This window comes from Tachypleus tridentatus, chromosome 6 (assembly GCF_004210375.1).
Source record: "Tachypleus tridentatus isolate NWPU-2018 chromosome 6, ASM421037v1, whole genome shotgun sequence".
Taxonomy (NCBI): Eukaryota; Metazoa; Arthropoda; class Merostomata; order Xiphosura; family Limulidae; genus Tachypleus; species Tachypleus tridentatus.
Genome location: NC_134830.1, coordinates 53024139 through 53040185, shown reverse-complemented (window position 1 = coordinate 53040185; position 16047 = coordinate 53024139). Strand labels below are relative to the sequence as shown.

The window sequence follows — 16047 nt, the reverse complement described above, 5'->3', positions numbered from 1 at the left end:
TGTTCTTTAGTTTTTCCTTTCCGTGTAGAATTGATAAATCACTAAAGGCTAAATGAATACACAGTCGGCCAAATTAGTCGAACTGGAACATATATATTATGAATATGACAACAACAATGATTTTGAGTTTCGCGTGACATTAGCTCAGCCATTTCACCAAAATCCTTTAAAAACACCAAGTTCTAAATAGATTAACGATAACAACAAGAACAAGAAAAATAAATTTGTCAGTTTTTTTATAAAATAAGATTAAAATTATTCCTGGTTTGTCAGTTATTCTGATAATAAGAAGGTCGATTCACAGAAACAACGAATAATAGTGATAATATTATATTAAATTGTGTTTGTTGTTACAAACCATGGGCTATTTGTGCTCTCACACCAGGTATCGAAACCTAATTTTTAGCTTTATAAGTCTTCAGACTTATGGCTAAATCACAGATATGTCTGTAAAAGAAATAAATAATATATTAAAAATCCCTTACTCCAGTCCACAAACTTAATCCAGGTCATATCCTAACGGATGTCGAGCAATTTGCTATTATAAGTAGTATTCTAACCACTGTAATTGTATTGACGAAAGGCCTCGTCGGCACTAGATAACCAATTATGATATGCTCTTCTTTAGGTTTACTCAGAAATTCTTACTAATATGATATTAAGAATTTAAAATCAGTATTTCACAAGTCAATAGTTTACAAGTTAAGTCATTTAGTATATGTAATCATAGGTGGTATTACCTAGTGGGCAAACTGGGCGAGAGTCATTGGCCCCACACATGAAAGGGCTCCTGATGCTATCTGTGCCTTTCAATCTATTTCTGAGTTTTGTTATCATTATGGCTCTCCATTTACCGAATTCTGTAAGGGCCTGCAGAATGACTAAGACCGTCCCTGCGTATAACCCTAAAGTTTTAGTGCAGGGTTTTGTGTATTTGTATTAGTCTTATAACAAAGTCACAGTGGGTTATCTGCTGTGTTCAGCTCGGGGAACCAAAACCCGAATTTTAGCGTTACAAATCCGTCAACTTACCGCTATCCCATCGGGGCACTTTATTATAGGGACAAAGTACTCAATTGTATTGCTATTGACTCTTTTGATATTCTGTACTTTATACTTGGACGCCCCGTAATATTTTTGGTCCATGTTCTTTCGAACACTCATTTTGCCAAAACGGACACCTTTTTCTTTGAGCTAAGATATAGAGGCATCAGTGCACTGTCATTGTTACAGGTACGACAATGTCTTCATATGTTGGTAATCTGAGAGTCGAGTCACTTAGAAACCTTATCATTTTCAGCCTCATCCCAGCAAGAACAACAGATTAGTTACATCTTTCTGAATAAATCAACAGTTCTGACCACAAAAGAGTGTGAAATCCACGTGTAAGTATCAGTGTCAACTTTAGCCACGATAAAGTTACAGAGAGCATAGCAACAGGAGTCCATTCAGCACTTTGTGACACACTACAATTTTGACATGCCTTGAGAACATTATTGCAAGTCAAACGATTCTGATTGGCCAAGCGCTACTGAAAGGCCCAGCATGGTCAGGTTGCTAGGGGGCGCTCGACTCGTCATCTCAGGATCACGAGTTTGAATCCCTGTCACACCAAACGCGTTCGTCCATTCAGCCGTGGAGGCATTGTAAGGTACGATCAATCTCACCATTCATTGGTAAAAGAGTAGCCCAAGGGTTGGCGGTGGGGGCTGATGACTGGCGGCTTTCCCTCTTGTCATTCACTGCTAAAGTAGGTACAGCTAGCATAGCTAGCCCTTGTGTAGTTTTGTGTAAAATTAAAAAAAAACTCAAAGAAACAAAGCACTACTCAAAGCAAATACAACCTACAACCATATCTCATCTGCTGTACCAAAGAGAAAGAGCACACGAGACAGTAACAGAGAGACTAAAATATCTGTTTTGTTGTTGTTCTTAAGAGCAGAGCTAAACAATCGTTTATGTTTGTTGTGCCCATCACATGAGGGGGTTACCAAAACCAATTGTTAACGTTATAAGACTACATACAGACTTATCGCTGTACCACTAGCAGAAGGAGGAGGTGAAGCAACTCAGCGTCGTCCTCTCAGCCGTGAGAGTGTTATAAATTATCAATATATCCCGCAATTTGTTGGTAAATAGTGGCTCAAGAGTTGGCGGTTGCATTCTCTGTGGCCAACAGTTCAAAATTAAGGTTACCATAAACATACAAGTTTACTTGTAAATAGTAAACTATGTTGTGTACAGAACACCATGAATTATACTTTTAACATTCTTTGTTGTTGTTGTCAAGTTTTATATTGTAAAGTCTAGTGTCATTTAAGTCCGAATGTTTTTCTGCAGTTAAACCGCTTATCCGGATCCACAGATTGGAACTTTTAGAATAGAAATGAAAGAAAGACTTTTGTTGATTGTGGGCAAAAAATAAAGATGAAAGGAACCATATCTTGATTGCTATTCAACAAAACTTCAACCAGTTTTTCTAGAATAATTCAATAAAATATTTTCACAAATATTATTTGTTAAAACCAAATATTGTCGTTACCACATTGTCCATTTATTGTCTTCTATTAACTAGATTACACCTTAATGCTATCTTACTTATTACACTTCGTTATCACCTTGGTCATTTCTCATTATAACCTGCAACAGTTAAAACGTTAACCCTAACTTCAACCCTAGCTATTAGTACTGGAGTTTAAATAGCAATAAAATACGTTCATTAACTGGGTTTTTCTGACTAAACACTACTGATAACTTTGAACAGAAGTGTTGTCATTAAGGTTTAAAATGAACAATAACGAAGCATATTATTGCACTGTTATTATTGTTGTTGTTGTTTAATAACAACAGAAATAAACTTTTGTACTTATCATAAACAGAAAACCGTCAACATCCTTTACCAGCTAGCTAAAGATATGGAGAAAAGTAAGCAATGAACTGAACACCAGAGAAAAGACGTAAACTTTAGAAATGGGAGTTCCGATTCGGATAACATTATGTCAGTGCTGAAGGAAGAGATTACAGAAATACAGAGAGCTGAAAATATTCCACAACCTCGTATATTCAACAATATACTGGCATCCAGGAAGCTGGTAACAGAATCTACAAGAACTCTCTAGAAAATGTTAATTCTCTTAGAACTATAGCCAGATTTGGACTTATCAAGAGCAGAGGTTATGAGGGAAGGTTCTGGTTACTGTTCGCTCTAAATAGGTTTCCCCTACTGTTTTCAAAGTATTTTACCATCTTCTTACACATTAACAATGTTTACTGCATTCTCTTACTCTCTTCAAACCAAACCATCTCATCATTTTTTCATAAGATTTATTATGTTTTATCACTGCTTTCATACGACGTCACTACCTTCTGATGAATCTAACAGGATTTAATATTGAGGGAATTTAATATTTCTTCATCCCACGCTTTGGTTACAACCATGTGAGAAAATCGGCAGATACAGCTCTGCATCTCCAGATTCCAGACTGAACACAGTTGTCAGTCAACATGCACTCTTAATTAATTATCTGACTATTTCATTTCATTCCTACCTTACAATGTTATTGATACGTGTTCTTTAAACTCAGTTTGATGGGAAGTTTGTTTGTAATTAAATACAAAACTACACAGTAGGTTATGTGTGCTTTGCCCACCAGGGGTATGGAAGTCCGGTTTATAACGTTGTAAGTCCGCAGACATATCGCTATGCCAAATGGGTGGGGATGATCGAGAGAAATGTTCAAATAGTAAGTAGTGTTGATTTTTACAGCAGGTGTTATGGTGTTAGTTTCTGATTTCTAGGTTTGTATTCACAATTCATATTTTTATCGTGTTAAGTCTAGAACTGCATTTGTTCATTACTGACAATCCAAAATTGAGAGGCCTTAAAATAAGCCATTATTTTAAAATCTTTTAGTCATACTGTAATCTTTGTTTTGAATTTACGAGACATTTGTTACGCTAACTACCAGGCCATGTGCAAAAAAGTAATATTTGAGTTTGAGAAGCGTGTGAGTTGTTCTTATTGCCAATATGGCGTTATCTTAAAAAACAAAAATCAATATTTAAATATGTCAGTACTTATCATAATGGCCCGGCATGACCAGGTGGTTAAAGCACTCGACTTGTAATCCGAGGGTCGCGAGTTCAAATCCCCGTCATACCAAACATGCTCGTCCTATCAGTCGTGGGGGCGTTATAAAGTGACGGTCAATCCCACTATTCGTTGAGTCGGCGGTGGGTAATTATGACTAGTTGCCTTCTCTCTAGTCTTACACTGCTAAATTAGGGACGGCTAACGCAGATAGCCCTCGTGAAGCTTTGCGCGAAATTCAAAAAAACAAACTTATCATAAAAAATGCCTCCATTATTAATATCTATGAAGTACATTTCACTTCAAAAGGTTAAAACAAAAAAAAGTGTAATTCATTTTTTAAACCATATCTGAACCTCGACGACTGTAAGTTCTAGAAATATCTGTTGTTTATAATGATCACATCCACACATGTGCCGTTAGATATCAAATTACCTTATCTTTTTCAGTGACATCCTCAAACTCAGATCTTCTCATACAATACCAGTTTCAGTATGGCCGGAATGCTGGTAGTTACGAACCGTGAAAAGCGTCGTTGCCGAGACTATTAAAAAACAAAAGATGTAATGAACAGCATACACACACACACACACATACATATATAGTTAATTTTGGCGAGTTAATGGACCAATAGAAAAAATATAGGATACTCATTAATATTTTAAGCATCTTAGAGAATCATCACAGACTTGAGTCTGAGCTTTTAGGTTAGTCTTCTATGACTTGAGAATTTTCTGTAAAAAAAAAACTTAATTAATCGCGAATGTAGACCGTTACACAACACAAAGTCGAATCTTACTACTTATATGTTTGCTCAGTATCTTAGAAGAAGAGCTAATACCTCTGTAAACTTCTCATTTTTGATGAATTAATTATAATGTCATAACTTATCGAAAAAGAAACAAACACGTAAAAGGAGTCTTATGTCAGCGAACTGGGTCTGTGAATCCAGAGGTTCATGGTTAACATCCCGGTGTTGTAAGAACGTGCTCCGCAATTTGGGGATGTGGACGCGCCAATAAAAAATAAAACAAAAGTGACAATAAAATCTCGCCATTTGGTTGGATAAAAGTAGCCCAGAGGATCGCGGGTTCGATACCCCGTCGTACTAAACATGCTCGCCTTTTTAGCCGTGGGAAAGTTATAATGTTACGGTCAATTCCACTATTCGTTGGTAAAAGAAGTGTTAGCGGTGGGTAGTGATGACTAGCTGCCTTCCCTCTAGTCTTACACTTCTAAATTAGGGATGGCTAGCGCAGATAGCCCTCGTGTAGCTTTGGGCGAAATTCAAAAACAAATAAACAAAGGTAGCCCAAGATTTGGAGAAGGATATTATTGACTAGCTGTCTTCTCTCTCTAGTCTATGAGGTCAACATTAGAGGTAGCCTTTTGTGTAGCCCTGTAGGAAAAGTCGGAAATCAGTAAATATCTAGGTTAGTACCTTATGTGTTTGTACTCAGCTACCAACTTGGCAAGAGATGTAAGGTAACTTAAACTTTAGCGACATCTTCCGGACTTCGTAATGTTCGTCTTTCCTCCAGGAATCATTTGGTTTTTCATTAAATATACTGAACCTAACTGAGAACTGAAAGTAAAATAAAACAAAAGAACATAATCTCATTTAATTTTGTTTTTCCTGCATTTTGTTTATCTGTTTCCTTGTAAGTTAGTCCCTAATTTCTTGTATTTAGGATTTCAGATATTCTGCACTTACGCCTTAACTTTCTCCCATATTTCAGCTTTGACTTCGTTTCGTTTGTTTTTTTCTTTCTAAAAATGTGTTTGTTGTTTAGATTTTTGAATATGTTGTAGTTTATTTGTTCTTGAGCTTCTTATATTTTGATTATCTGTTTTTATTTTCGTTTGACTTTTCTCTGTTTTGCACGTTTTGTTTCCTGTAATTTGATCTTAACTTTGTTGTAATTTGATCTTGACTTTATTGTAATTTGGTCTTGACTTTATTGTAATTTGGTCTTGACTTTATTGTAATTTGGTCTTGACTTTATTGTAATTTGGTCTTGGCTTTATTGTAATTTGGTCTTGGCTTTATTGTAATTTGATCTTGGCTTTATTGTAATTTGATCTTGACTTTATTGTAATTTGGTCTTGACTATGCCGTATTTTGACTTTAATTTTCCTGCATTTTGGATATAAAAGTCAGTTTTAAGTTGGGCTAACATACCCGCGATAATTTTCAGAACAATTTTGCCAAAGTGATCAGCTGTCTGACCCGGAAGTGGCTTGTTGTTAGGAGTGGAACAAGTTTTGCACGAACATTTACACCCACACCAAGCACGTGACTGATGTAAATCATATCGCTACGTTGAAATAATACAATCACACATTGTTTTATATGGTTCTAACTAAAACTAGTAAAGTCCCCGATGTCCCTTTCTTTAACCGTGACCCCTCGATGACCAACGCCTTCACCGAGCACGTGCAGACTACGACAAAACATTCTTTGACAGCGACTAGTAAACCTGAACTGACGCGTTTCTTTAGTGTCACCAAACTGAGTAAAGAATGATGCACTAGTGGTCACAGCTTGGGGAGTTTCAATATGAGGTGTAAATAAAGTTACACAAGTTAACCAGTGCAAAAACAAAGGTGCTTGAGTAAAGGACGGTATTAATGAAATAAATACGGACAGTCTTGACCAGTAAATAAGTTCGACTACTAAAAACAAAGTTAAACGTACAGTGGCGATAAAATCCACACGAACAAAATAATACCAAATATAAAGTGAAATGTCGAAACTAGTTTCTATTCGGCATATGTTCTGTAAATGTAAATTTAAACCTTATCTAAATTACTTTATACCGTATGGTGTATTTACTTATTTTTAAAACTTACAGGTTTATTTGTTGTAAAGCACAAGGCTACACTGTGACTTGCCCGCCTCAGATATTGAATCTCGTTTTTTGAATGAATTTATTTTTCCTACGCGTGCTAACAGTTATTCTCAGCTGGGGTGTTTTCCTTATTATTGTAACAAATAGCAATACGAGCCTTAAACGTTTGAGTTAGGGTCAGTTTATGGTTTACTGTGGTAACAAAGATAAACAAGTGCCTTGAACTTTTGAGTTAGGATTAACAAATGGTTTTCTATGGCAATATAGAACAATGAGAGTTTTAAACGTTTGAAACAGGGTTAAGAAACGACTTACTGTTGTAACATAGAGCAATAAGAGCTTTGAACTTTTGAGTTAGGGTTAGCAAATGGTTTATTATGGTAACAGAGAACAATAAGTGCCTTAAACTTTTGAGTTAGGATTAAAAATGGTTTTCTATGGTAACAAAGAGCAATAAACGCTTTAAACGTTTGAGTTAGCGTCAACAAATGGCGATAGACACCATATTCTAGAATTGCAGTCGAGTATAGTGTGTTTTATTATAAATTGTTTCAATCACTATTTCCTGTCTCAGTTCTATGAAACATGTTACGTAAAGTTTGTGTTGTTACCATTTATCAGTTGAAATTATTAGTCCAATCATCACCGTTTACGATGTATCACATGATTGTTTCTACTTGCCTCTATTTTACTATAACAAACACTTTACCCTCTTTATTTTTGTTTTTTTACAACAAAGACAAACTGAACGATATTTTTGCTCAGAATTTTAGCATTGTAAGTACGTAACTTTACCGTTCATCATTTTATCCTGAAAACACAGTTTCAGTCCTTACAAAAGGCCCGGCATGGTCAGGTGGTTAAGGCACTCGACTCGTAATCTGAGGGTCGCAGATTCAAATCCCCGTCACACCAAACATGTTTGCCCTTTCAGCCGTTGGGGCATTATAATACGAAGATCAATCCCAGTATTCGTTGGTAAAATAGTAGCGCAAAGCGTTTGCGGTAGGTGGTGATGACTAGCGGCTTTTCCTCTAGTCTTACACTGCAAAATTAGAGACAGCTAGCGCAGATAGCCTTCGTGTAGCTTTGCGCGAAATTCAAAACAAACCAAACCAGTCCTTACAAAGCGTGTTTTTAAATTAAAATATTGAAGTTTAGTGAGCTGTAAGAGTAAAACTCTAATTTGTGTACCTCTGAAATGTTTAAAAAACTGTACACATTCAAGTACAACAAAGTAAACCTTTATTCCTATACTGAAAACAAATGGAACTGTAAGAGTGTAACGTTATGTGTTAAAATAGCTGATATATTTATACTATATATTAATTTACTTTCAGTTACCGCAGTTCTGTATGAAAAATAATCTGATTGTGAATATATTGCCAGTGCTACATTTCTTCTTATTGTAACCGGCTTGGCAAAGACTGATGGTTAGGGGCGCTTGACTCGCAATCTGTGTGTCGCGGGTTCGAATCCCACTTTCACCAAATTTTCTCACCCGTTAAGCCGTGGGGCATTATAATGTGACAGTTATTTCCACTGTTCGTTGGTAACAGAGTAGCCCAAGAGTTGGCGGTGGGTAGTGATGACTAGCTACCTTCCCTCTAGCTTTTAACTGTTAAATTAGAGAGAGAAGCGCACATACCACTCCTGTAGCTCTGCGTGTAATTCGAAACAAAAAAACCTATTTTAGATTAATTTCGCTCATGTGTTCCACCTCCCCCATTTTCCATCATATTTTATCTCCCATTGCATCAAAAATAGGCCATTTTATTTTTATTTTTATTTTGGGATAATATCACCCTGAACCAGCTCTGATAAACCAGATTCAATTTCACCTCCTTTCACAATATTTAGCAAGGGTGATATGTGTTTTAATTTAATTATTCAACATAAATGTTTGATCTTGTACCGTTATTTTTAAATTAACTTTAAACATTGTATAGTTATTGGTAGGTTACTTTTTTATTAAACACTTTAAGATTGCTGGCTCTGAATACACGTGGATAACGAGTTCGACAATATGTTCATAACTGTAGCTTAAGAATTAAAACATGGCTAAAAAGTTAGCGGCTCCAAAGTAAGGCACTAATTATTTTCTATTGTTTCTTGTATATGTAGGTGTTATAATAAAACGAACGAAGCACTGATAAAGTTTGGTTTGTTTTGAAGTTTCGCGCAAAGCTACACTAGGGATATCTGCGCTAGCTGTCCCTAATTCAACAGTGTAAGACTAGAGGGAAGGCAGCTAGTCATCCCCAACCACCGCCAAACCTTGAGCTACTCTTTTACCCACGAATAATGGGATTGATCGTCACATTCTAACGCCCCCACGGCTGAAAGGGCGAGCATGTTTGGTGTGACGGGGATTCGAATCTGCGACCCTCAGATTACGAGTCGAGTGCCTTAACCATCTGGCCATGCCGGGCCTACTGATAAGAAACCAGCGAGTGTTGGTGCTACAAATCAAATGTTATTCACAAAGAAGAGACTTAAATACATGGCAACCAAATTTTTGCCCACCCTGTATGTGGTGATGCACCTTGAAAAACATCCAGAGGCTTAGTTGGAGAAACAGCAAGGAACCAACAACGTGTGTGTCATAAATACTAACTTCCAAGCGACCTCTTTAGGCAAAAGAAAAGTATATTAGTTTAGTGATGAGTACAGCGAATTAAATATACTTTTCTCACCTCCTTACTTATAAAGATGAGGTTGCATCACGACTTCGGACTTCATGCTGGATGATGACGGTCTAAAGATAGCGCTGTTTAGTTTTTCACATAAATAATATTGTTAGTTCAGTAATTAATTACTTCTAATTAGCACAAACTGCCAGCTTAAAGAAAAGTATAAAAACAGCACATTAAGGAGTATATCCAGTTATTATATTATTTTAAAAATCTTGTTTATGAAGACTACAACACATTTTTATACCATATGAAAATATCGCTGTTAATAAAATTTTCATCTGTAAGTCTCCATTAGCAGTTTTAAACATTTATGAAACATTTACAGTGTTATGAAGAAAATAAAACTTATACATTTTGCAAAATGTTAGGTAAGAGTTGAATATCAAAATATTCAACTGAGGTACCTATACAATGAAGTCATTCCTTCTATAAGAGGCCCGGCATAGTCAGGTTGTTAAAACCCTCGATTCGTGATCTGAGGGTCGCGGGTTTGAATCCCTGTCACACCAAACATGCTCGCCCTTTCAGCCGTGGAGGCGAAATAATGTGACGGTGGATCCCACTATTTGTTGATAAAAGGGTAACCCAAGAGATGGAGGTAGGCGGTGACGACAAGCTGTCTTCTCTCTAATCTTATACTGCTAAATTAGGGACAGCTAGCGCAGATAGCCCTCTTGTAGCTTTGCGTGAAATTCAAAACAAACCAATCCTTCTACAAGCGTTTACCATATCTTCACAGAATCAATGTGCATAAATGTTTTTTATATTTCAATAAAACAAAACGTACACACACAGGCTTATTTTTATGACAAATAAAATTATTCCAAAAGTATCTTCCATGACAAGCTTACAAAAACTGCTACAGAAAATACTTACAAAAACGGTAAAATATGATGTGAATTTAATTAAAATATTTTATAAATCTGTGCGTGACGACATAAACGGCAATAACAAAAATCGTTTCAAAAACCATTTCAGACTGTTTCAAGCTCATGTGTGTAAGATTAATTACTAAAGTGGTTTTAGTTATCTCTAAGAAACACCAACTAAATTTCACGACTATCTTCTCATTTTCAAGATATGTATTGATCTTAATATCTTAAAATATCATTTCAATTTGAAAAATGCTAAGCCTAACACTCTATTCATGTAACCTTATACAACAAAAAATATTGTTTTTTGGACGATTAAAGGGCGAAAATATTATAAGTTTCAATAGTGTGTGTGTGTTATATAGCAAAGCTACATTAGACTATCTCTTGCGTCCACCGATAGGAATCGAAACTCTTATTTTAGCGTTGTAAATCTGTAGACTTAGTGCTGTCCCACCAGGGGACATTTTCAATAGAAAACTTGTAACAGCAGTTTGAATAGCCAATCAAATATTGCCGCAGGTTTTGTCATCTTTATGTCAGTGTGTTGAGAATCTTAAGGTTTGTTTGTTTTGAATTTCACGCAAAGCTACACCAGGGATTGACCGTCAGATTATAACGCACCCACAGTTGAAAGGGCGAGCATGTTTAGTGTGACTGGGATTTGAACCCTCGACCCTCAGATTAGGAGTCAAGTGCCTTTGCCACCTGGCCATGCTGTGCCAAAATGTTTTGTCAAGTAATGAACAATTATTTTTATTTTTCGGGTTAAAAAAGAAATAACCTTTGTACAGTTAGTGTCATGGTTAATTCCAGAAGAATAGTTGAGGTTAAAAAGCCAAAACGTCTTAAGGCAAACAGATGTTATTAATATAACATGCTAATATGTTTGGTTCAATATATGAAATATAAATATAAAATTCATTGTATATTACTTGAGTTAAATTATCTTTGCCAAACAAATGGAGAAATGAATATAATTTATTCAAACAAATCTTTAGTTCGGCGTTACATTTATTTGCTTGGTTTTAACATTTTAGTTCAAAGCTAAATAACAGCTATTTGCACATAACTGTTTCTAACCTTGAACTAATATATCAGTAAGAAAGCAGCTAGCCAACTAGCGCCCATGGCCAGCTTTTATTTGAATGAATATGCAATTTGGCTTTTATAGTAATCCATGAGCGCAATCTGCTGAACGCGTTTTTGTTTTTAAAAACTGGATACGGACGATATATGTTCCGATTCACAGTCCGAGCACGCTAACTAATAAGCCACGCCCATATAATTAAATTTTATGACTACTACAGAGTTTCACGTTCTGGTCAATGTCAAAAGAATTGTTTAACTAAAGAAGCCAAGAAATCTCAGGAAACTAATAATATATAAATAAATAAATAAAAACAAGAAAGGCAGGGCATGACTAGGCGGTGGGCCCGGTATGGCCAAGCGTGTTAAGACGTTTGACTCGTATTCCGATGATCGCGGGTTCGAATCCACGTCACACCAAACATGCTCGCCCTTTCAGCCGTGGGGGAGTTATAATGTGACGGTGAATCCCACTATTCGTTGGTAAAAGAGTAACCCAAGAGTTGGCAGTGGGTGGTGATGAGTAGCTGCCATACCTCTAGTCTTATATTGCTAAATTAGGGACGGTTAGCGCAGATAGCCCTCATGCAGCTTTGCGCGAAATTTGAAAACAAATAAAGAAAACATTTATTGAATGCTTTATTACAGACATCTCTAAGTGTCTTTTACAGTAATATGGACATGTTCTATTAACATGTTTTGAGCATGAATATCAGCAAGCTATTTTGCGACCATGGCAAACAGAAAATTGCGGTGAAACAGAAGGTATCATAACTACATAACCTCATGATATAAAGATGCGTTCAGATCAGGGATTTAGATATTTCTAAGCTTGCGATATGCCTTGTGCCAAAAGGTGTGTTAGAAAATAAAAGATTATGTATCTACTTGGGACATCATGACCATTCAGAAAGAGACCTGTAACAAGTCTTTCCCCAGCTGTAGTAAGCACACTGAGGCGACTTTCAACAGGTGAGTTTTCGCGAACACATAATGTATTTGCAAAAGCTGTTGACTAATTTCACAGGATAATACGCAACACAATCAACAATATTTCCGTCTGTGAAACTACGCAGGTTACTTCCACAACATATCTGTTCAACTTATGTACGCCTCAAACAAATGGAGAGTGAAATGCGTATTCATGCTATTTCATAGAAGACATACCAGTCAAATAGTTCACGAATTTCTATGCAGTCAAACTGTTGAAACTGTTGTCCTCGTACACTCTATGCCTTCTGAAAATTCAGAGGAAAGTGTGATGTGTGCTGGTCATGACTATCATCTGATGAAGATTTTTTTTCTTATGGGATCTAAACTGTAGGGCTATTGGTATAAAACGTGACTAGAGGTTCCCAGATGGACTGTTACGGTAACTTTTCAGAATCACTATAAAACACGTGTTTTCGTTGTTGACCACAAAGCTAAACAGTGGGTTATCTGCACTGTGCCAACCACAGGCATCGAAAATCGTTTTTTAGTGTTATAAGCCTTCGAATTTACCGCTGAGACATTGGAGAACTATTCTAGAATAACGTCCTAGCCTTTGTAGTTCTTATTATATTATAATAGTTGAAATGTGATCTCTCTCTCTTCCACTGTTTTATTTTTGTGTCTATAATATTTTGTAACAACGTTCACGTGAAGTGTTTTGCGGGTCACTGGCGAGTGTAATTGGAAATCTATAATTCTGATGTCACATATATATATGTTTTTACAAGACAAAACGTTGTAATTCATTTCATGAATTTAAGCTGTTAACAGTGAACAAACAGGAGTCCCAAGCCAAACAACACGAACAGTGATAATTTCCATAAGAATAAGGACAACATATGGTATCGCTAAGTTACAATTGGTACGACTTCTACATTTTCCTATCATTAATCTTTCGTTACATAATGTTTTGATATTTTTCTACCGATAATTTTTCATTCGCTTATTCGTATTTGATACACACACAATTTCTTCTTATAATGACTGGAACTAGAATGACATAGATGAGTTTTTTCTGTACAAATATATGTAGAAACAGGAATGGTAAATCTCCCTTCGTGATGGACGACAAACTTGAAGCAGACGAGTGTAACGGCACGGACAGGAAAAACGCGTGAGCGTCTGAGATAAGATAATGACAGCTTGTAACCCAGATCTTCTTCAAATAAATACACCACAACCGAAGGATAAATACACGACAAGAAGAAAGAGCTTTATGGGATAGATAAACTTGGGTGTTATCAGTTTCATTTGGAAGATTAAGTGTTTAAGGAACGTAAAATACACATTAATTATAAGCAAAATAGAATAATTTACGTAAGCGGGTGTTTTGTTTCACTGTAATAAGATATTTTTGTGCGTTATTACAATTTTCACAATCAATGGATAACATTGCTTTATCTTACACAACAAAGGCGGTAAGCAAGCGGAGATGGTGGACAATATTATTGTTTTATTTAACAAAGGTTATGAATATTGTTGTTGTTTTATATAACAAAGGTTGTGAACAGTGTTATTGCTTTATCTAACAAAGGTTGTGAACAATGTTGTTGTTTTATCTAACAAAGTTTGTCAATATTGTTGTTTTATCTAAGAAAGATTGTGAACAATGTTATTGTTTTATCTAACAAAGGTTGTGAACGACATTGTTGTTATATTTAACAAAGTTTGTGAAATTTATTGTTGTTTTATATCATATAGGTTATGAACAGTGTTATTGTTGTATCCAATAGAGATTTTGAAGTGTTACGGTGATAATTGTTGTTGTTTTATCCAATAGAGACTAGTTTTGTGAGCGATTATTTTATTTTTATTTGACTGTTACATTTTTAACATATAATAATAACACTGATTTTGATTGAGCTCTTCTGTTACATGATACTTCATTATTTTAATTTCATGATATTGTTAGAACGATGATAGAAAAGTATATTTTTCAAAGTTCTGTAAACAAAGCAAGAAGACATTACCAACCAAATATTTTCTGAAACATGGATTTCAAATTACATTTACAACACTGCCAACAAAACCGGTTACTTTAGAATCACTCATAAAAAACACAAAAACAATACAATGTTTCGGAATATATATCAATATTAACATGTACTTCAATGGGAAGCACTTTGTTAATGTGTTTTTTTCTTAAATTATCATAAGCTACTTGAGGTTTGTCTGCACCAGTTGTTCCTAATTTAGGGTGAAGGCAACTGGTCAACATCATCCACGACCAATTTTTAAGCTACTCTTTTACCAACGAATAGTGAAGGTTGCAGTCACATTTAAAAACCCTCACGGCTGAAAGAGCGAGAATGTTCGGTGACAGGATTCGATCCCGCGACATTGTCGCTCAGGGACAAATCCGCCGGACATTGTAAGCCTAACAATTGACAGATAATTTCAGTTCAGTTCTCTTAGATTAATTCATTAGTTCATAACCAAACAGCGTTAATAATACTTTGTCTAGTTAAGATATAAACATTAACAGCCCTTATATTTGATGTTTTTTGTGTGTACTTTTTGGCGAACTACTGACCGGAAGGGGGGGTAGGGGAGCAGCATCTTAATACCAATCACCTATACTAAAATATTAAAAGCAACTCTTATAACGCATCTACAGCTTAAAGTACGAGTAATATTTTGTTGTGTCGCGTGGATTCGAACTCGGATCATCAGGTCTATGATCCACAGTCTCATCGCTGGTTAGTGAGATTAGTTTTAGGTGTGAAACAGCCTGTGTTGTACTTTATCTTCAAGTATTTTGGGTGAAACTACTATAATTTATCTTCAAGTTTTTCAGGGTCAACTAGACGATAGCCACACGACAACGAGGACAATGTTCAGAATCTACATTGATGAGAAATGAACGAATACAGAATGTGGTTACACACTATCAAGAACTCTAGGACAATGTTCAGAATCTACTCTATCTTAGAAATGTGGGATATCCTTTTTTTTTTGTTGGCGTAATAAAGTGTTTCATCTGTATCAAATCATTGTATTTTGAATGTATTTACTCAAAATGCAACAAATTACTTACATACGCTGTTAATTTGTTTCACGTACATCTAAACATATATGCATTCCTTTAAGTTAACTTAAATATAATAACAAATCAATTTTATGACACAATACTTGACAATCTGCTTTCAACAAGTTGATTTTTCGAGTAATTGCATTTTAACAAAATGTCCAGTCGACGACCATTTTTTTTTTACATAATTTATTGTCGTTCAATCCGCTGTCGCCTGGTTGCCACTGAACCATTCAAGTAACTTGGGTGAAACCAATATAATTTATCTACATGTAACTCGGGTGAAACTAAAATAATTATATTTAAGTAACTTGTGTGAAACTAGTATAATTTCTCTTCATGTAACATGAGTGATATTAGTAACTTGACTCGGACGATTGAAGAAAACTGATAAATAATGACATAGCGGTATGTCTGTTCATAT

General features: G+C 35.6%; 1 long non-coding RNA gene across 1 annotated transcript in view; it reads left to right on the top strand.

Moving 5' to 3' along the window:
• LOC143254547 (uncharacterized) overlaps positions 1-15568 on the top strand; it is a 45763-nt gene extending 30195 nt beyond the window's left edge. Inside the window, exon 3 of the long non-coding RNA XR_013030249.1 lies at positions 15382-15568. This is a non-coding gene — a long non-coding RNA (uncharacterized LOC143254547). The remainder of the gene's footprint in view (positions 1-15381) is intronic.
• The last annotated feature ends 479 nt before the right edge of the window (positions 15569-16047 follow it).